A 23,213-nucleotide genomic window follows, 5' to 3' on the forward strand; every position below is an offset into this window, starting at 1 on the left:
AACAATTAACCACACAAGAAAGCTGGAAGTGAAAATGTGGCTCAAGTGATAGCCTTGAGCAAAAATAATTTTCAAGTACAGCACCTAGGCCCGGAGTTCAAACCACAGAACCAACACCCACACACACACCCACACCCACACAACTTTAACATCCTAGGTGACCTCTCATCTTGAACCTTGGCTAGAAACACATTACTGATCATTTCTCCTTTTTAATACTTTTCAGTGTGGAACAATTGGAAATGCTTTAATCATGTGCTGAGCTTCAGTGTAGAACTTGGCTGGAAACTCTCTTTTCTCCTAAGAACTATGAGCAGTTTCCAGGGAGGGCTTGTAAACTACTTATCTCTGGTGATGACCACATCTGTGTGCACATCTGTGGTACAGAAACACACCATGTAATAAAGCGTATCTTGTGTTCCATGACTTTCTGACATGTGGCCTGGCCTTTCCCACCACATTCAAGACGCCCTTTTCTTATTAAAAAGAAATCAAATATGGAGGAGTAATACCCCACCCATAGGGTGAGAAGAAAGCTTTTCTGTTTTTCATTTTTGTTTCCACACAAGACAAACATCACAGGCTTTTTTTTAAATAGGAGCCCACCCTAAATGCACTGAGTATGCTGAATTCCTACTACGTGCTAGGCAACATTGAATGAACATTCTGCCTTTCTTTAATAGATTCCCATAGGACACAGTGGGCCTGCATCCCAGACAAACAAAAGTTAGGTCATATGGGTAAAATAATTGTTCAAAACTTAGGCACGGGAAATGAAGTTGAAGGTCATGTGAGAAGGACTTCTGAGTCTAAAGGCTGCTTTGGCAGAGACACAGTCCGCTGACTGAATAGCGTCATCTGAGAAGGAGAACATTTGCCCCTTAAAAAGTAGCATTTACACAGCGAATCCTTGCCTTGGAAAGACCTGCTCTGCCCAACTCACCCAAGTCTGAAGAGATCTATCTATCAGTCCTCAGTCACGAGGTAATAGAGACCCCTTTTTGAATCATGAGTCTGGATAGGGGGATAGGATTGTATATTCCAAGCAATTTTTATATATTCCTTGAAGTCTTAGAACTTTCTAAAATTAAAGAAAAAAAAATCTGGCCCAAAAGGAAGCATGAAATATGACCTGCTATAACCAGAGTTACTAAAGATAACTGCTACATGCAAAAGAGAAAGGCTGAAACAGATTTTTGTTTGAGTGCATGGATCTGAAGAAACTAGCAATGAATGTGATCCCTCGCAAGGAATTTGGACCCTCAAAGCAGTAACTTAGTCTTCTTAGGAATCTGATCTTTCCAGGCATCTGCCCAGAACAGTGACCTTTGACTTCATCACTGCTTTTAGTAAATATGGGAAGAAGATAATTGAAAGGAGTCTGAAAACAAACCTGCTTTCTTAAAAATAAGAGAGCAAAAAAATAGCAATCACATGACTGAAAAAGTATCTGGTTTGAAATGTATTCATCAAACAGTAATAGGACGAATAAAATTTTAGACTATATTGATTAGAAAATATACTTGAGAGATGGAGATAGACTATATATGGTTAGAAACATTCACAAAGAAACCTGATGGTTATTTAAGCCTAGAGTATCCACAATTGTCTTTTGTGTTTTATTTTTGCACAAATTGTACATTCCTTGATAGAAATTATATTTTAAACAACATGGTTTTGCCTCCACTAGTTCCAAAAAGTATCACGTTCATGTACTAAATTGTTAATATGCTTATGGAAAAAGAATAAATTTCAAAAGACACTTAAAGTTTGCACTGTATTGCAAAGAGGACAGAAAGTCATTTTCATTTGGGCACATATTCCTTTAATACTTTTTTCACTGTACAAGTACTATATGTAGAAGGTGTGTTCTCGATATATTCTGAAAGCAGACCAATTGTCAATATACTCTGCTTTTTTAAGAATGCAGAATCAGGCAGATTTGTAGCATCTGTTGCTATTTGGCTTCATTATTCTGGATCTAAGTAAGTTCTGGAGAAAATGTGGACATGTCCAATGGCTGAAATTTCTGTCATCAATCAGGATAGCATGTGTGCTAACAGCAAAACATTTTCCAGATACTTGAAAGGTCTCTGACATAACTTGATGATTGAAATCCATTAACAGTCAGCAGTACCACTTAGCTTTATTTAATAGTCATGATGGAACTGGATATAGGAAGCTTTGGAACAATGGAATATCAGGTAATTTGAGGGGATGGGTCAGGTTGGAATAGATTGTGTCTGGAGGAGAATGGTAGAGGGGGTGACACAGATCAACATGCATTGTATTCAAAAATTGACATGTTGAATTGAACAACAAATAAAGACATGTTCAAGAGAAATCTCTAAGGAGGGATCCCTGGCTTTGTCCTGGGACTGTCCTAGATGCTGGATGCATAGTGTTGGCATTCAACTGGGACAGGAGTTCACAGACATAGCAAAGCCCTAACAATATTTTCAAGAAACTGGCCTTTGCTTTGCAGCTAAAGCACTGAGGCCCAGAAAAGTCAAAAGGCTTATCCATAGTTCCACAGCAGTAAAGTGACACAGCTAGAATTTGAATCAACCAGCCTGATTTTGTGGTCCATATTCTTTCCCACTTCCCACCATTGCTTAGATTTATGAACTTGGAAGTGTCCAAAGATAATTTACCCAGCTGACATGGAATGTCAGTGGATGGATTCTCTTCTCACTCAAGAATTGAAGAGTGTCAGCATTTGCCCACTAGAGGAAACAGATGTACTGTTTCCTATAATTACGAGATGGCCTTTAGGATTTCAGGAAAATATCCAGGTCACATTAAAGCAGACAAAGAAATCATTATGCAGAAGTGAATAGGAAGCTACGCTTCTTTCCAGCATGGTCAGGAATATTAGTGGGACTCATATTTCAGGAAGAAGATAAATGTTTTGATAGTGCTTTGTATCTCTTTAAAACTTACATTTGCAAGAATCCTGGGAACCCTCAGCAGTTCCAAGAATTATGCTCAAAAGTCTTCTCAAAGATGCCAACATGTACCTTTGGACAAAATGATAACTAAAACTTTAAGAACATTTTATACAAGAATGGTTTTTCAAATGTTAAATGTCACTTGCATCAGTCAAGGAGAGGAAAGGTAGGTAAATCTCCCACTTTGGATCTTCACTGGAACTGCCACCAACTGAAGGGCAAAGATAAAGATTTCTGGCTATAAGCTCATAAACTGATATTAAGGAGAAAGCCTAAGTGTTCATATACGTATGGAAGTTCAGATACAGGGTTTCTAAAATGAGAGATTTTATTTTTATCTGGGAAAAATCAAACATTGCCATAGAAGGCTGGAATAAATGTTGTGTGTTCTACTCTTTGAAAGTGGATACCGATTCATTTATATAAATAAAGTTGCCTTCAGTGTATGAATACCTTGTCAACTGTATCTTTTTTCCTATTTCTTTCCTGAAATTAATTGATTACAGAAATTTCACAGTGTTGTGGAATAGTGATACTTAGCTGGTCACAAACACATTTTAACCTTCATAAGGCAAATTGTCAATATCTATAAAGCTTATGAACTCTGACAATACAACTATTTCTTCCAAATTGAGTGGTATGTACATTTCTTTCCTTTTGCTTAGTGTCAGCTGTTCCCTCTTTCCCTCTCATTCCCTCCTTCCCATCACTGCCTTGAGTTGCTTAGTTCAGTTTCATCAATATGCAGTGCAGCTGATGGGCCCCTCTGCTGTATACTTTTTAAAATACAGGTTTAGCGATTCATCTTTACTTTTTATATATTTATTATCTTTAATCAATGTACAAAGCAGTTGCCATAAACAAAGCACTTTATGAATAGGTCTTGATTAATGTCCCTCCTTTCATCATTGTCTCCTGTCCTTCCCATTCCTTCCTTTGCATTTTTCTTAATTTTCTAAGATATGCATTATTTTTATTGCATTTCCCCCACTTCCTCTCTTTACTTGTCACCCCCTCCCTTTTATTAACTATCACGCACCCTTTCTAAGGAATTACAGCATTTGAGTAGTCCTCTGAATTTTCAGTATTTTGGATACGACACTGTGTATGTATTCTTGGAAGTGTGTATTTATTTATCTATAGATTAATTCCAGCTCCCACATATAAGAGAAAGCATATAGCCTTTGTCTTTCTGGGTTTGATTACTTAACATGATAATTTTTTTTCCAAATCCATGATGATGCCATACCATTCTTTCAAATGGATGAGTAAAATCTTTTGCACATAAATAAAATGAATCTTCTTCAGGTAAATGTGAACAACTCCACGATCTTCGTGTCATTCTTAGCCTTGTTCCATATTTTCACAAGATCCAGGGCATGTCTGTTCTCCTAACAACAGTCTTCTATTATTTAGCCAATTCTTCAAGTTTGTGAATTTCTGGACTTTTCTTTCACCTTGGTTTTCTTGGTACTTAATTTTGGACAATATAGGATAAAAAAAACTTCCTACTGTCCAGAAATATTTCATGAAGAAATATTCTCCTATAGAATGTTTTGGGTCTGTGTGCTGTCCCTCAGCTCTTCAGCTCAAGGCCAGCGCTCTACCACTTCAGCTACGGCGCCACTACCAGTCTTCTGGTGGTTATTTGAAGATAAGAGTCTCATGGATTTCCTATCTGGGCTGGCTGGGAACTGTGATCCTCAGATCTCAGCTTCCTGAGTAGGTAGGATTACAGGCGTGAGCCACTGGCACCCAGCTTCATTTTTTATTTTCTAGACATGTTTTAAATGAATGAAGCCATGGTGCTGCTGTTATGTACTTCCTTCGGAATAATCACAGTGCCACGGACTTGTGTTGTGTGTGTGTGTGTGTGTGTGTGTGTGCGTTTACCTTTTGATATTTAGTGTATGTTTTCATTTGCTCCAGTGTATAATTGGCTCCTACATTTTACCCAGCAGCAGCTAAAGATTCCTAATATTCCCACTTCACTCTATGGTATAGATGGTCCTTTCCCATCCAATCAAGCTATATCATGTAATTTGTTATTTTGCTCATAAAACTTCAGATCCTCTCAGATCGCTGTTATGATCTACTAGTAGTTGTCTCATTTTTACTGCAGGCTAAGTCTGGAAAAGGCTATGAAATTGTACAAGCGATGGCCTTGTTTCAGTTCTTGTGGGACTCATGAACTGCTCCATGGATTTCCTACAGATATATAAACAATGCCTAATATATGAGGTTCATGTCCATGTGTGTATCTGTTGAACTAAATCCTCCATCTTACTTGGCAGCCCTTTTCTTGTCTCCAGGAATCGAGCAAACCATGAGACTTTACATCTGGGAGATGCATAATACATTTGGCAACTTTTTTGGTAATTTGTCCCTCAGCCTGTGAATTTTAAATAATTCATGCAACACGACTCTTATACATATCATGACTAAAATGTCTCCAAATTTGACTGATAGAAAAAATGGAGAGGGAGAGGTAAGCTGGGAAATGAAATAAGATGTTTACTTAAAGTCAAGAACATATTACTTGTCTGCTGCACAAGTTGTGAATTGATGTTAATGAAGCCCTTGTGGTGTTAGTGAATAAAATTTTCTCTAATGGAGACTAACACAGAATAAAAACAGGAACAAATCCCATAGCTATCAGTTCTAGAATTGAATGATGAAAGGAGCAAACACTGCAAATCAGTACTGTTGCCCACATATGAAGTATATATGTAAGCAACTTGAACTGTCTTCTTGCTCAGTTAGGATCCTGTTTTTCATTTGATATAACTTAGGACACATTGGGTGTTGGCACATAGATAAGAAGACATTAAACAAAACCATGAACCTCTAGAAGTGGAATGGTGTACCAGGCAGAATCTGTTTTCTTTTGGGGGAGGGATAGGGGAGGTTAATCTGACAGCTGTCATCTCTATTTGGTATCCAAGCAAAAAAAATCTAATATGAAATGGTAGGTTAAGACCTGCAGGGACTCAAATTCTGGTACTTGTTTAAGGGACAAAAGTGACCATCTTTTTATATGACTTTTCTCAGAATGATAACTCATGCCAACTCTATAAATATCTTTCTTTGATTAAGTAAATTACCCTTCTTTTCAATATTTCATAAATTATCATATACATTAAATGTCCAAAGGAGTTTCATTTATTTCTATCCATGCATATATATATACATATATGGTATATATACACTTATTTACATATTGTACATATATTATACTAGTACTGGGTTGATGTCTTGGGGTCTTGCACTCTCATTTGGCTTTCATACTTACGGCAGACACTCTATCACTGAGTGACACTTTGAGTCCAGAATTTTGTTGGTTAGATGGAAAAGGAGTCTTGCAGAATTTTCTGCCTAGACTGGCTTTGAACTATTATCCTAAGATCACTGTTTTCTCCAGTTCCTTTCTTCAGGGTTTCAATTTGCCTTGTAGACATCCGTTACCTCTTTAGTTATGTGAGTTTTTTTTTAAAGGATACTGTGATTGGTATTGTTTCCTAAATTTTTTCAGCCTGTTTATTACTGGTGTATAGAAAATATCTGGATTTTTTGGTTAATTTTATATAGTGTTCTTCTGCCAAAAGTATACATAATGATCTATGGGTTCTTTACTGGAGTCTTCAGGATTCTTTAAGTACAGGATCAATTAACTGAAAATCAGGGTAATTTGGCTTCTTCCCTTAGTTTTTGTATTTCTTTATCTTATCTTTCAACTTTGGCTAAGATTTTAAGCACTATATTGAATAAGAGTGGTCCCTTGTTTCATTTCTGCTAGACAAGGAAATGCTTTTTAGTTTTCCTGCATTTAATAACATGATGTTGGCTATGGATTTCCTGTATGTAGCCCTTATTATAGTAAAATATATATGTATGTGTGTGTGTATGTGTGTGTGTGGTGTGTGTGTGTGTGTGTGTGTGTGTGTGTGTGTGTGTGTGTGTAGCTAATGAGATGATGTCTGGTAATGTTTATGTACTGTATTACTGATTTGTCTTTGTTTATTGATTTGCTGAATTGCATATATTAAATCATTCTTGCATCCTTGAGATGAAACCGACTTGATCATCAGAATGTATGATCCTTTTAATTTTTTCTTGAATTTAATTTGCAAATATTTACTGAGATTTTGTTAAAATCTATGAACATCCAGAAAATGGATAACTAATTTACATTTTTGTTTTGTCCTTATCCTGTCTGATGTCAAGATAGTACTGACTTTGAATAATAAAGACGATTTTTTTGGGTTTGGATATTCTACCTGTTGTTGAGAGACTATTATTATTTTGGGCTTTATTTGTGTTTTTTTTTCTCCAGAAGTATCTCTTGGGATTTGTTAATGCATTTGTTCAAGTCTTCTTTAATTTTGTTGATCCTCATTTATCCGTTATTGTCAAATTGTTGACTTTTCTTGAGTACTGTTGCCTTGTTTCATTTTTTTTTGTTTTTCTGCATTGAGACAGGTGCATCTGAGGCCAAGTTATTAACTAGGTTTTAATCTTCATTGTCTTTCAATTGGTATATTCTCAAAATACAGGAAAGAGGGAAGAAAAATCAAAGGTCAAAAAAATTAGCTGTGGTTCCTTGTGTACATGTGTACATCTTGGTTTTGTATGAGTCCTGAGGGTGTGGTCAGCCAAGATCAATTGATACTTTCATTTTAGAAGCTTCTCTTTGTGGTGTGGTAAGAGCAGCTTCTGTCTACAAGAACCTTTATAGCTTATGGCCTGGCCAGATTCCCACTTGTTCCACAGACTCTCAGCGTGGGCTCCCAGGAACAATAAGCATGGATTGTCTCAATATATCAGAGCACTAGGAGAGTAAAATACCAGTGCGTTCTGGCCTGGATCTGGGGCTAAGGCTAAGCACGGCACCTCCTATGATCTCAGAGCTCTGTTTAAGCCACGATCATCAGACAACATGGCTCATCCTTGCCAGTGTGAGTGTCATCCTACCTATTGAGCCTATCTCTCTTCAGTGCTTAAGTGTCTCAGTACATCTCAGTACATCTATATGAGAACTTCCCCCAATCTCCATGACAACTCTGGTAGCTAGCTTCTAGTAGTTGAATGTCCCCAGATTCCAGAATCATGATTATTATTTTTTTCAGATGCACAGAATATCCCAATCTCAAATAATAAATGGCTTTGAAGATGGTGTCTGGCTACACATTTCTGAGATAGAGAGAAAGACAAAACATCTTTCAACTCCATTGTTAGCTTGCCATGCAAGTAATAGTCACTGCCTCACCAAATCCCTTCATTGTATTTTAGGCCTGCAAGAAGTTTGTACATAGTCAGTATATCACTATGAAGTCTGTTACCTAAGTTACCTAGCTTACCATGTGGTTGTGGCTTCAGTTTCTCCTGTCTGAGGAGCTATGTTTGGAGCTACAATCAATTTCCTGGCATTCCTCTGACATCTTCCTATTGCTCTGTTCTTTTCAGCCGTAATGTCGCTCTCTCGTGGTTCCAGATATGTTCTTTTTCTTTATCTCTTCAGTATATAATCTCTCTTTTGTGACTCTGACTCTTTTTATTCATCAAGTCAATTGGAAGAAGCTTTTAATCCACCATATTGCCACATCCAATGTTGTAAGGTGACTCGATTATGAGAAACAGAGAAACCACATCCTGAGAGGTCAAATTGGGAGTCTTTATTGGAAAGCCAGTGAATGCAGGTGGACTCTTGTCACAAAGACCTGCAGTCCCTCAAATACACTTAACACTGTTAGAAAACTGAGCTATGAGAGCAGGAGAGGACAGAAAGAACAGAAAAACAATACTGACAAACTAGAGCAACTCCATTGGAGATTTGAAGCGGGAAGCCATGGTGACCTGAAGAGAGCGAGGAGACAGAAGATAAAGGAAATATAAGGAATCTGAGCAGTTCCCCTCCTAAATAATGTCAGAGTCAGGGGGTAGAGTCACAGGGAAGTCAAGAGTGTCCTATGCACAAGGTACAAGACTGACAAGTCTCGTACCCTATGGTCCAAGTTTCTGCCCCTGCCTCTTAGAATTCACCTGGAAAGGGGACTTCATCTTCCTCCACCAAAGACAAGATGGTACCAGTTAAACCCAATTCCCTATCTACCACATGGCTAAGATGGCACTGGCAAGACCCAGACTCCCCATTTCATTAAGAAGAAATCACCCATTTACTGTATTTTCTACTGCGTATTGCTAATAATAGGAATATCTTGTTTTGTTGAGGATCCTTCCTGCAATTCTTATCATAATAACTGATTCTGTTTCACCCTACTTGAGCTCTTGCTTCTTTTAATCCATTTTGGTGATCAAGCTTCATTGTACATCTTGACATATTGCTGAAAACCAAATATACTAATGCCCTGAAGAGGGGATTTCCAGCAGCCCGTAAATGGTCTGGCCTCAGGAAAACGTGTCCCAAACTACAGAAACAGGAATTCTGGAAGAGAACAAGGAAGCATGGGAAGGGATGCATTACAATTGCAGATCTCACGGATTCTTCAACATGCCATAAATGCATCTATGCATAGAGCTGGGAAGCCATTATAGACTCAACCAGTGTGACTTCTAAGCACACACTCAAGACATTCTTAGTCTCAATATTGGCATTTTAACTACTATACTCTTTTGTAGCTGGTTGAGTTTATCCTAATTATCCATTTACACAAAGTTTAGAGAGTGTAGGAAAGGATAAACATATTCTATCTCTCTCCCCTAAGGCAACTCACAAATGCAATTCTCCCTCCCACCCGCTTTCTTCCTTTATTGAAGATGCGATTTCCTGATGCCCTCACCAGCGGCAGGCCATAGGTTTTACATCCACATGTCTCAGGAAACATTAATAATCACTCATCTCTCATCATATCCCCTTGGAAATCCCCAGGTATGTCTTTTGCACAACTAAAAATACATAGAGGAAATAAAGATAGTTGCATTTAAATCATAGGTCATTATTTTGCTTTATCATCACCAGTAATGCCAAATTTTATCTTTGTCCACATTCATGACTCAACTCCCCCAAACCCACTTATGAACAGAGTTATCCCATTTCCACTATTTCTGATAAATATCTCCTACCAAGAATCTGTGGGGTTGCCATGACCCTGAAGCTATTAATCATATACACAAATTTTAATTCTTTCCCCCAGGGTATTTTTATTTCTTTTCATTTCATACAAGACTTGGTTATATTTAGGATGTTAGTAGAGTCAGCTATAAGACCTTAGGGGACATGAGTTATCTTATTCTTCCAAGTACATTTTCTCCTTTGTTATGCAACAGAAGTCTACTAATCTATGTCAAAACGATTTCAGCATGATCCTTATCCCATGAGGTTTGGAGAATATATGAGACCTATGTCTAACCAATCAACATCTTGACAGAGACACTAATATTGACTCACAGAAACCATGTGACTCATGTCGGTACAATTAAAATTAGTCTCATCACTTTCAATGGGAAAACCTCTAAGAAGCATTTTCTTTTTTATTGACATTACTCAAGGAATGACTTGTGTATATTTAGGTGCTAGAAGCAATTTGGCCAGTATGGAGGGAAAGTGTGTAAGGAAAGTGTCTGACTATTACAAATGAAAACAGAGGACATACATAGTGAGAGACCTAACTGATGACATTGTATAAATCTTGAGATCTACTCATGCCTCCAACAAGTGGATTTTTGTTGCAGGCATGAGTAGATCTCAAGATTTATACAATGTCATCAGTTAGGTCTCTGGATGGTAGAGAGAAAACAAAGGAGGAGACAACCATACTTGATAAGAAATGTACTCATTACCTTGCTCATGTAACTGCAACCCCTCTGTACAATATTTTCACAATAAAAAACTTATTAAAAAGATGCAAGTTATAGGAAATTAGAGATTATGCTTATTTGTAATCATTTGTATATATGTATATGTATATAAAATCATTCCTTTATGAGAAATAAAATAACAATTGTTAATCATTTGGGTAATTATCTGTTTATGTGTATAATAAAATGGAATCTAGCAGCAAAAAAGTTCTAAGCCACTGTATCCTCTTTGTTGGATTAATTTTAAGCTAAATCTTTAGCCAATCTGTATTAGACTATTCTGTCTCATCCTGCCAATTGTGTTTATAGGTATCATTCATTCTTTGCCAAGGCATAATCCCATGCAGAGCTTTATCAGAAATGTTCTCACTTTGACATTTAAAAGTTATGCCTGGAAACAAGGTGATGGTAATGAAACTGGTCTTCAAATGAATAGATTCATTGCTAATTGAACTTTAGCTTCTAATAAGGACAGAAGGTTGGATCATAATAAAAGTACAATGAAACTCATTTCCAGTGTGAATAATCTTTGGGATACCTCCATTCCTTTTCACTTCAGAAACAGGCAAGAGTTTCTTTTCATTTTTCATGACAGGTTCAGCAAAATACAATAGAACAACACTATGAAGTTGACACTATTACACAAATAATAATTCCAATAAATAAGGGCAGAACAAGAATATTGGCTGGATCTTTGCACATCACCACTTGAGTGTTTATTAAGTGTTGGAGTTAAGTTTGATTATAATAGGTGAAGAATTTCCATGTGGTAAAGTGAGTCTAGAGTAGCCAAGAAGCAATTGGAAGTCACACAGAACTGTTCTTGGCTTTCCAATGGGTGTGGACAGAGTAGACAGAACTAAAACACAACTGGAACTCTGGCTCAATTTCTAAATATTAGCATAGAATGCAGTACTTTCTATGTAGAGGAGTGTCAACAAGAAACCAAAAGAAGAAACATTTGGGGAGAAGAAAAGAAGGTGGGGAAGGAGTTCCTTCACTATAGTTCTGTTCCAATGTCAAGCATTCTTAAAGGATCTTTGGATTTAAGCCAGTTACCCAGAGCAGATGTGAATCGTTTGCTCAGATTAGGAAATACTTTGCATGTGAGAATGTGAATGCTACAATACTCAACTCAGCCAAGAAGACTTAATAAATGGTGAGATTTTACATCTTTAGGGAGGAGCAACATAGTTTTTTGAAAAGTATTGGTTAAAATAAACACCAAATTCCCAAAGAAAGACCAAACTCTGACGATGTACAGCACTGATCATTTTATTACTGTGGAAAAATGTATTCAGACAGCACCACCCACGTCATCCTTTTGTTGATGTTCTCATTCTCCCATTAGAAATGGCATACAAGTATTTTCCCCCTAGGATCACACTTCTTTTGATGAGCAAAAAAAATGGACTAAAAACTATGTCTCTGTTAGCAAGTAACAAATGGAGAAGTGATGTGAAGTCACACACAGAAAATGACAAGCCTTTCATGTTAGAAATGAAATCAAGTCCAAATTGACTAGATTATTTCCATGATTATTATTTAGAACACCATGGTATATTAGGGAAAATACTATATTCTAGTTCTTCATTGTAGCCAACTATCTCTTCCTCAACAACTAACATCTTCTTTATCCTTTGGTTTTATGTTGTGTCAAAGTAGGGAACTGATTAGATTAGAGACTAGTTTAGCAGTGTCAAGAGTGAATATTGTAGAAGCTGATTCTGCAACATGTTAATAAATTGCTAAATAATAGATAGAAATGTATTGGTCAATTAGGAAAAAGAAAGGAATTCAAGGTAAAATAAATGAGTATAAAATTACAAAGATGTGTAAATAGCTTTGAATTCACCTTTTGGTGAAAATTTATTGATTATGTAACTATGCATCAGGTATTGAGTGTGTAGAGAGTTGGAGATCCAGTGGTAATTTGGGATGAAAAGAAACTTTCTTTCATAGTGTGAGCTTATGACATGAAAGAAATTACAATGAAATCAAGTTTCTGCATAATATGATGCAAAATAACAGAAGCTTCTCAGAGAATTTTGACTGATATTCATGTATCCATTTTGGGGTCACAAAGTAGATGATGATATAATGTGTCACAATAGGAATTTGGGACAAGAAAAAGGAAGAGATAGATAAAATTGAGACATGAAAATTGAATTTTTTAGGCACAAATCAACTTTTTTATTCCCCTATACCTTTATATGCTATATTTGGATATAAAAGTCTGAAACAGGGACAGTGGACTGAAGTCTGAATATAGTTTTGCATGACATTTATAGACAGATGACCATCTAACCTAGCAAAGAGTAAAATAAGAAACAATACAAGGTTAAAGTCAACACTGAGGGAGCCAGCAAAGAGAGTTATAAACAGAGAAAGAACAGCCAGAGAGGTAGAGTTGGCATTTAAAGGAATGAGTGATATTGTAGAAATGTTGTTGAAATATTCAAACAAAACAGGGAAAATTGCATGTTGTTAATTATAATTTCCATGCAAACTGCTTTTGCATGATAGAGAACAATCTAGTATCTAAATTTTAACTTGGAGACAGGCAATACAAAGTTTTAGGATTTTTCTGATTTACTGAAACGCATTTTTTTCTATATTTTATTTTGCTGTAAATGTGCTGTACAGAGGAGTTACAGTTACATAAGTAAGGTGATAAGTGCATTTCTTGTTTAACATTGTTACCTGCTCCTTAATTTTTCTCCCACTATCAATCACCCCCACTCCTCCACCCCCTCCCAAGTTGTAAAGTCCATTTCCAATGTGCTGTCTTGTGAGTATCATTATTGCATTGGAGCACCCTTTGTCCTTATTTCTCCATTTTGTTATTCCCCTTACCATCCCTAAATCAGATAAACATATATAGAAGACCCAAGATACCAGAATAAAAAACAGTGAGTACTGGGGATAAACCAATGGGAAAAGAAAAAAAGAAAAAGAAAGAAGCTGATATAATACATTGAGGACAATAAGGTCAACAGCAACAAAAGACCTCTTGTTTCCAAAGATTGGAGTTCATTTCACAATGGAATTGTATACTTCCATCAGAAAAAATGGCATCACCCCATTCATAGAAAAAGGGAAAGACTTAGAAAAAATCATATTAAATGAAGTAAGCCAGATCCAAAGAAACATGGGCTCCATAGTTTCCCTCATTTGTAAGAATTGGTATATGACTAGGATAGACCTAGCAGAGGATCACAGTAGCTCAAAAGCTATCTACATATGACCATACAAAATGATGTTAATTGAAATGATTTACTAAAACTCTTAAACAATAAATTTTTTAAAGCTCTGTTGTTTCCAATTCTTGGATACATTGCTGAAGACATCCTTCAAAGGTGCCTTTTAACAAAAATGACATAGACCCACCATGAACCATAGATGCTTCAATTTCTTCTTATCACTTGGTTTTGTGAACAATCCACAAGCTGTGTGAACTACTAAGTGACCAACTAAAGGTATTATGGTCAATCCAAATTACAAATAAGTACATCCAGAAATCAAATCAAACACATACAACAAAAGTAAGTTTGTTTCCCACCTAATAATGGAACAGTCTTCATCATTTTATAAGTCAAAAGCTTGCAAGTGAGCTTCTGACTTTTGGAAGCCATCATGCCTGATTTTTCTGACTAAGCTACGGTCTTCTGGAGTTGATTTCATCAGTGGCTGGTGAAGCATGACTCTGTTTTTTTTTCTCTTCTTTTTTTTTTTAAATAAGCTTCTCTTCTTAAAACAACATTTTGATGAGCTAAGCATAAATTAATCAGGAACATATGGATTAAATTGACTTCAATCTACATATGGGTTTAAAAATAAGAAAAGTACTTGGGGGCAAAAAAGAGTCTTAGGGTTTTATAAACCAAATATGTTCAAAAAAAACCATAGCAAGAGGATTCCAAAATATGACCTCCCCTTATCTCTCTCATGGCCAAAGTCTTTTCTATCGTCTCACAGAAAAAGGAAGTAAGAAACATGAGCTTGCTGAGCCTCCCAGTGTACATTTGAAAGACAGGCCCTGTGGTTTTAGTCTGTTTGACTGCTGATTCAGAGAGAGAGTAGAGCCCTTTTGAGATATCTCTTGGTTTCTGGGACACTGGGGTCTATTACCATGCTTCTTGATTTATTGTCTTTGAAAACCAACCTTCCTTCTTCCAGGACAAATCTACTACAAGGTAGTTTGCTGCCATTTCAAAATCAACATGGATGGAATACATACATACATATATATATATATATACATATATATATATACATATATATATATGTATATATATATAATACATTGTCTCTCTTCCTCACTTCCTAGTCTTCTAGGCATAAAAATCTTTGACTCATTTGTCCTCTTGATTCTTTCACCCTCTCATTCAATTCCTGATGAAACACATCCCCTCTCCATCTTCACTGCCATCCTCTTCATCTAGGCCTCATCAGATCATACCTGGGTCACAAGAGTAACCTCCAAGCTGAGCTTACTGCTCTGAGTCATCCTCCTATCCTAATGATACATGCTGCTAGGGACCTAATCTTCTTCAGCATTGTTCTCATCATATCTTCCTAATTATATCCAACCCCTTTACACCTGCTACATGTAAATTTTAAACTCTGGTCCATTATTTTTTGGGGGGAGGGGGGTCCGGTCATGGGGCCTGAACTCTGGGCCTGGGCTCTGTCCTCAGCTCTTCAGCTCAAGGCTAGCGTACTACCACTTGAGCCACAGCGCCACTTCCGGCTTTTTTCTTTTTGCTTATGTGGTGCTGAGGAATCGAACCCAGGGCCTCAGGCATGCAAGGCAAGCGCTCTACCACTGAGCCACCTTCCCAGCCCCACTCTGGTCCGTTCTTAAGTTTCTTTACACCATAAACATAATCTCCCTCTCTGGACACATTTTCCATTACGTTCAGTACTGTCCACTTCCTACAGCTTAGCATTATCCTATGCCAATGTACGGTTTATGCTCCAACTAACATCTCCCCAACATATTGCCTAAATACTGATTTCCTCACTTTGATTTAGTGTTCTGTGCAACCATATCCCTATCACATGATGTGGGAAAGCTCACACCATGTAATACTTGAGTCAGGACTTGAAGGATAAAAATGACTCAGCTCATTGAAAAAGCAAGAGAAACAGCTTTTATAAATGCTCTGTGATCATGTACAAGTAGAGAGAAGGTACTCTGTGCTGAAGTGCTATAAACAGTTGTATTTAAGAAGATGTAAATTACTATTGAAGGTGACATGTAGCTTAACAGGAGAAAGTGGGTATGAGATCCTCTTGGACAATACAGTAGACCCAAATCAGGGAAGTCCTTGACAGTTTGCTAAGGAATGTGATTTGTTTTCTAAATTCAAACCACTGTAAGCATATTTACATGAAAGGAAGCTCATTTATTAGAAGTTGACTCTTATTGTTCTGTGAAGAATGTAAAGTAGTAGGACAGGAATAACTGTAATGGCAGTAAGGATGCTATTATAAAATAAAAGACAAGGCCTGGGACGGTGGATCAGTGGTAGAGTGCTTGCCTTGCATGACTGAGGCCCTGGGTTTGATTCCTCAGCACCACATAAGAAAAAAGCCGGAAGTGGCACTGTGGCTCAAGTGGTAGAGCACTAGCCTTGAGCTGAAGAGCTGAGGGACAGTGTTCAGGCCCCACGACTGGATCCCAAAACAATAAAATAAAATAAAAGATGAAATAGTGGCTCAGAATTAGGGGATCAATGCAAACAGACCTTTTAAAAACATGTTTTAGAAAGAGAGCTGATAGGGTAATAAGAGTGATTTGAGTGGGCAATGTTGGAGAAATTCACACATCAAAATAATTGTCATAGTTCAGGTTTAAATTGAGTACATTCATAAAAAGAAAAGACTGATTATCAAGTAATAAGCAAATTGAATCAAGATTTCAATTTGGGGCTAGGAGTGGTGACACAGACTTTCTATCCAGTACTTGGGAAGCTAAGGCAGAAGGATTTCAAGTTTAAGGCCAGTAAAAAAAATTAGTTTTGTGTTTCACTCCAAAATAAAATGTAGATTAAGTAGTCTGGGTCCTTTTACCACTCCTGTGAAATAGTAACAGGAACTGCAGGAAGTATGTTTATGTGTACTTAAGGGCATTCATGAGTTACTGAGATTGTGAAGATTCGCAGGGTCTTTATGACTGCCCTTAAAGCTTTTCCACTTTTGAATATGGAGCGTAAAAGGATGAGAAGCTGATGGGTAGGTTTCCTAGATTCATATTATAAGGAGCGTTTAAGATTCATATTGTAAGTGGGAGTGTGTTTCACAGCAAGGACCCTGCTCTTTGGTTGGTTCCTCAAGGATTATCCCTTGGGAAATGTTGAACTGAGAGTTGTCCAGACTCAGTAGAGACAAGATCCGCATTCAAGTCTTTTCACTCTCCACTTGGTTTAAGGTGATATGGGATTATTAATGACATTAGCTACCTAGCAGAAACAATTACATGAGTCCTCTAGAGAAAGATCAAAATAATTCTAGAAATTGTCAGACAATTGTCTAGTATTTAACAAAAAAAATGAATGGAATACTAAAATTAAATGAGCAAGATACATGACTTTAAAACAGGAGGAACCAATAGATACAAGAAACATACCCAAATAATGTCATAAATAAGATGATACCAGACATGAAAATAATCATCTCACATTCAGAAACATGGGTATGAGGAGGACCATTTGTTGCTGCTGCTGCTGTTGTTTTGTTATCTTTTTTTCTCTGAATCACATCTTTCTTGGTCATCCATGAGTAATCTTTGAAATCATAGCTTTTAAGACTTTCAGGAAAAAATAACCCTCAAGACTGAACTGAGAGCCCTGGTGGCTCATGCCTATAAACTTGCCTACTTAGAACACTGAGATCTGAGGATCGTAGTTCAGAGCCAGCCTGGACAGACAAATCTAGAAAATTTTTATTCTCCAATTAACCATCACATCCCAGAAGTGGAGGCATGACTCAAGTAGTAGAATATCAACCTTGAGCAAATAAACCAAGCAAGAACATGAAGCCCTGAGTTCGAGCCCCAGTGTCAACACATAAACACACACACACACACACACACACACAAGATTTCAGAAAAAGTATTTCAGATTTGTAATTCCACTTAGCATTTGTTTAAATAGCATTTTAATCCATTGTAACAAAAAGTTGAATGTTAGATTCATTAGTAAATATCACTGAATGTGGGAGGGAATATTATATACCCCAAACTGAATATTCCCCAAGGCTTAATAGCATAGTCTTCCACAAAGAATCTTAGAGGTAAAATTATAATTATTATCTGGAAGCCAATAGATGATAAGCAAAATCTAAGCACTAGTGCTCCCAGAATTACAGTGGATTTGAGCTATATTCATATCTCCAACATCTTGCAAAATGCCTACCACCTAGTAAGTCATGACTCTTTGTTGGATGAACATCCCATACCAGTGAACAGGAAATACATGCTAAGGACTTCTGAAGACAGTCGATATGGATACAACACTATAAATATAAAATTAGGTTGCTTCAACTGTAATGTCATTGCATAGTTGACTAAGTTTTGAACAAAATACAACTAATCATAATTTCACTGCCAGGAATAATATGTCTGTTGCCCCACAAAGAGCTAATGTCTTTAAATTCACATTTACCAATTTATGAGATTTTGGTTAGTATAATTTTACTTAAAATGATGAATATACTCAACTGAGCTCAGCATTATTTCAAAGCCCATTTCTTTTTCAAACCCCAGAATACATTTAACACTCAAGATGGACACTCATCATTTCTTGCTCCACCCAGACTAATGAGCCATGTTTTCCATAGTAACCAAAAAATGGAATGGAAAGAAGTGAACTAGTCCATAAAAGTTAGCACAGTTAGGTAGATGTGTGGGCATGAGTAAAATTGGCTGTAGAGGTATTAACATAAATTTTAATGCCACAGCTTTTGGAGAATTTGAACTTGTGAGCAATTGCTGGTCTGTGGCGCTGAAAAAGCTTTGTAGCACCCAAACACCATCAGAGGTTCTATATTTACCTTACGTCTGCCAACAACCCATGTTCTCGCATTTTCTGTGTAAAAGAGCTCCATGTGGGCCAGATTTAATTCAATGCAGAAATACTGTGTGTCACTTCCAATAAAAGCAGAGAAGAAAGAGAGATTCACACACTAACTTATGAAGGATGGCTGCTCAGGCTTGTGTTTAGAATCATCAGGAGGTATTGTATTGTTTACAAAGCCATCAAGTTCAAAGCAGGGTGCAGGAGTATGCCTGATTAAAATGGCCTCCAAGATCTGTTTTCCAAATAGAAAACTGCCCCTTTGGAGCAAGCTCTTTACTCCCAGCTACAAGGGAATTTGAAACAGTTTGACTGTGGGAAATGAAAATGTAATGTGGAGCCTTGCCTTGTATGTTACTGTTCTGAAGTAGGTCCCAGGCAAACTGGTGATGCCAAGTTAAAATGCACATCAACTGGGACCAAAGGGTTTTGATATCTAATGCTCATGCCAAGGGGAGCATTAGACACCATTGTGTTCAATACTCCGTAGATTTTTCTAGATGCTGATACTGACGCCTAAAAGGATTATGTGATTAGACCTAAAACCACACAGCAAATCTATGGCCAAGTTGGAACCCCAATGCTAGTCTCTTTATTTATGACTCAGCACTTGACATTACATCATGCTGGACATCAGAATACATCTTAAAGTTAACTTAGAGAAGACATCAGGGAAAAATAAACCATCATACTCAATGGTAGCTAGATTGAAAAGGCAGAGAGGTAAGTTATTGTCCATTCAATAAGAAGAGATCTCATATTTGAGTTAACTTAATATTTTTCTATGATTCATGTAAGCTTCCAGGTGCAAGGAAGATGAATTATCTCTTACCTCCCACTGGCAAGAGATATTCTTTTCCATGTAAGCATGTGGGAAGCAATACTTAAAATCAAATGAATTATTTTGCTCTGGCTGAATGTGGGAATATCATCTTGTATAAATGTATACTACAAGAATATTAACTTACATAGCTTGACATGAAGTGTGATTTTTTTTAATTTGAAATAAAATTTAGAGCAGTTTAAGTGCTTCCATTCTAAAAGAAATGATACTGTTTTTAAGTATCAGAAAATTGAGTTTATTGTTTATGGCTTTTTCTTTTCTAAGAACTTGTTACCATTGTTGTTAATAAGAGATGGATGGATCTGAATTACTTCCTAGATGTGCAAAACACTATAGTATGCTGATAAACATGCTTAGTTTTTTTCACACTATCACAAGATGGGAGGGGGAAAAAATAGACACTTAAAAATAAACCTTTGTTGCTAGAAAACAGACAGTCTCTATCCTCATTCTGAGTAATGTCTGCCCCATTCAGTTTAACAGCCCACAGAGAGAGCAATAGACAAAGACATGCCAGATGAAAAACATCACCCTCTAGAATGATACCTACTGAAGAAACCCAGAAATGAATTCACTAAATTCTATTTTGAAAATTTGGAGAGATGAGTACAATTTTAGTTCATGGCATAGAAATCTGTTTATTTAAGAAAGATTCTATACTCGTCAAAAGAATTTATTTTTGCCTTAGCCCTTTGAGACACACCGGACTTTCCGTATTTCAGATCCTGCAGAGATTAATGTTGACTCAAAAGCCAACTTTCCTTTGCACTTCCTCTACTGGATTCAGTCTTTGTCTTTGCCAGTACCCCTCTGGCCCACACTGATGATATCATTCTGAATCACACAGTGGCTGCATACACATGGCTCAGACACAATAATGATGCTTTTGATGACAACACCTCTGTTCATTTTAAGAAGCATTACCTGGCTTTGTATTTTAATAATTAAAACTTATTCACTTCTTCCTAAACACAGACCTTCTAGAATAAGACCACACAGGCTTTTGGCTTTCTTCAAACTGTCTCTACCTTTAGTCTACATTCTCGACTGACAGATATAGAAGCCCTTTTGAACATCTTACAGCCTCTGATTGACCTCTCTTCTGACTAAATGAACATGTCAAGGACAAGCATAGCTAGTGTTTGACACTATTTCCCTTGGGGCATGAAGAGTTGCAAGAGATAAAGAATCCTTACCTGAACAAGCCTTCTCTTAGAAGCACACTAAATTTATGTGGAATTTGTCTAATACTTATATTGATGCAATGCTTTGCTAAGAAGTTTCAAAGAAAGAACTAAGTACTTTAGAGTTATGTCAGCATTATTTGTATCTCCCTACATTCCCGAACTGGAAAGAACGTGACATTTTCCAAAACTCTGTCAATGCACGGAGGTATGGGGAGGATTAAGCCTAGAGTTTACTAACACTTTAATAAATGAAAGTATAACAAAATAATACCAGGTTAGTGCTTTAACAGAGGCACCAACTGGAAGCTTGGTACAAAAATAAACTTTACGGGGAACTCTGTAATAGCAAACCTTAAGCCAATGATTAGGCTAACCAAATCAGTTAGCTGCATGGTTCAAGTCAGCAGCTAACCTAAGGTAAAATCATAGGCTCAGTCTTTTGGGGAGTCAATTGGTGCTGTGTAGCTATACGAGACTCTGTTATTCAGACTCAGATCTTTGTTTATTCTACTGGAAAAAAGCTAAGTCCTTCAATAGATCATGTCTTTATTTGATAAATGAATAAGTTTAGCATGCATATTAAATAGAATTATTGAGTTTAAAAAGCAGAAGCTGTTTACAAGGATTGAAAATGACATTGTGACTAAGGAGTAGAGGAGCCAGCATTTCTCTTTATTAATCATCTTAAAAATGTTTTATGTGTACATATATCACTTTGATAAATGTCATAAAATAAATCACACATTGAGAACACACATGTGCTAGTTCTAGCTAAAAGAAAGAACTGAGACCTTGCAAAACATGTAGTATGACAATTTTACAGCATGATTAGATAAGAGAAACCTTTCTTTTTGTTTGTTTGTATTTTGGTTATGTCCTTACCATTTACATTTTTAAGTAACTTCAAGGTTTCAGAAAGGTTAAAGGAAGGTGACAAATAGTTCCTGTTACTTATCAGATTTACCAATTTTTGTTGTCTGATACATTTGCTTTGCACTGGTTTTGTCTACCTCTGTTTCTACTGTTTGTATCTACAGTATCTGTCATCTATTTGAACATTTGTGTATATGTATAAGCATTTACATAGTGAATCATACTCCTTCATAACTGGGAAATCTAACATTCAGATAATATTATACAATTAATATACTATCCATTTTCAAACTTTACTAGTTTTCCAATAATGATTTTTATGACAAAATTTTCCCTACTCCAAGATTCCATCCAGGACTATTCATTGCATTCAGTTACCATATCTTTTGATGAGACCTCTCATTTTTTTACACCTACAGTAAACAAGGAGAAATTACTATGGGTCATAAATAGACTAGATACTGTGATAGTATGAAAGTGAGCTTCTCTCAGCATTTTTTCTCAATGACCTCACAACTCACTAGGGAGGAAAAAAAATTAAAAATTAAAAAAATTAAGCCAACTATACTATCAAAAATGAACAGTTTGTAATGAGTATTTGTTAATATGATCCACTAATATTCATTGAGAAAACAAAAGAAAGTTCACAGAGAAACTTACCATTTGATTTTAGCAGTTAACAATAATAACAGCAATAATAATTGCATGTTATTATGTATCCTATGTGACATGGACTAGAGGCTTTGGATTTGTAGAGATGAAAGGAGGCATTTCCTTCTGGGAGATCATCATTAAGCAACATAAAAATGTATGAAAGTTTATAACAGCGTGTATTTGGAAAAAAGAGGAAAAGACAGAAGAAACCAATGGTATTTAACCTGTCATAAAATTACTTTTAGTTTATTATTACTATCATCATGATTATTAATATCATTACTATATTTTTTTGTCAGTCATGGGGCTTGAACTCTGGGCCTGCGTGCTGTCCCTGCGCTCTTCAGCTCAAGGTGAATGCTCTACCACCTGAGCCACAGCGCCACTTCCGGTTTTCTGGTGGTTAATTGGAGATAAGAGTCTCAGGGACTTTCCTGCCTGGGCTGGCTTTGAACTGTGATCCTCAGATCTCAGCCTCCTCAGTAGCTAGGATTACAGGCATGAGCCACCGGCACCTGGCTATCGTCATGATTATTAGTGATTTTTAGAGAAAGGAAAACAGAAACACTTGTTGAGGCTAACTCAGAGCACCCTCTAAAAGGAAGGCTTCAAAATGAGAAGTAGAAGACATGAGTCAGAAAGTCGCAAAGCTACTCAGAGCACAGGACATGAGAGCGGGAAAGAAAGAAAGGATATGGTAATTGGCAGTAGTGGTAGTGGAAAAATCAATTAAACTTTAAGCAGGCAATTAAATGTGGGAGGTAAAAATAATAAGAGATACAATATAGTAGGTTAGTTTGGATAGTTG

At 36.7% G+C, this 23,213-nt stretch overlaps 1 pseudogene; it reads left to right on the forward strand.

Moving 5' to 3' along the window:
- The first annotated feature begins 2,162 nt into the window (after positions 1-2,162).
- LOC105981442 overlaps positions 2,163-23,213 on the forward strand; it is a 29,357-nt pseudogene continuing 8,306 nt past the window's right edge.

This window comes from Dipodomys ordii, unplaced genomic scaffold (assembly GCF_000151885.1).
Source record: "Dipodomys ordii isolate 6190 unplaced genomic scaffold, Dord_2.0 Scaffold13, whole genome shotgun sequence".
NCBI lineage: Eukaryota > Metazoa > Chordata > Mammalia > Rodentia > Heteromyidae > Dipodomys > Dipodomys ordii.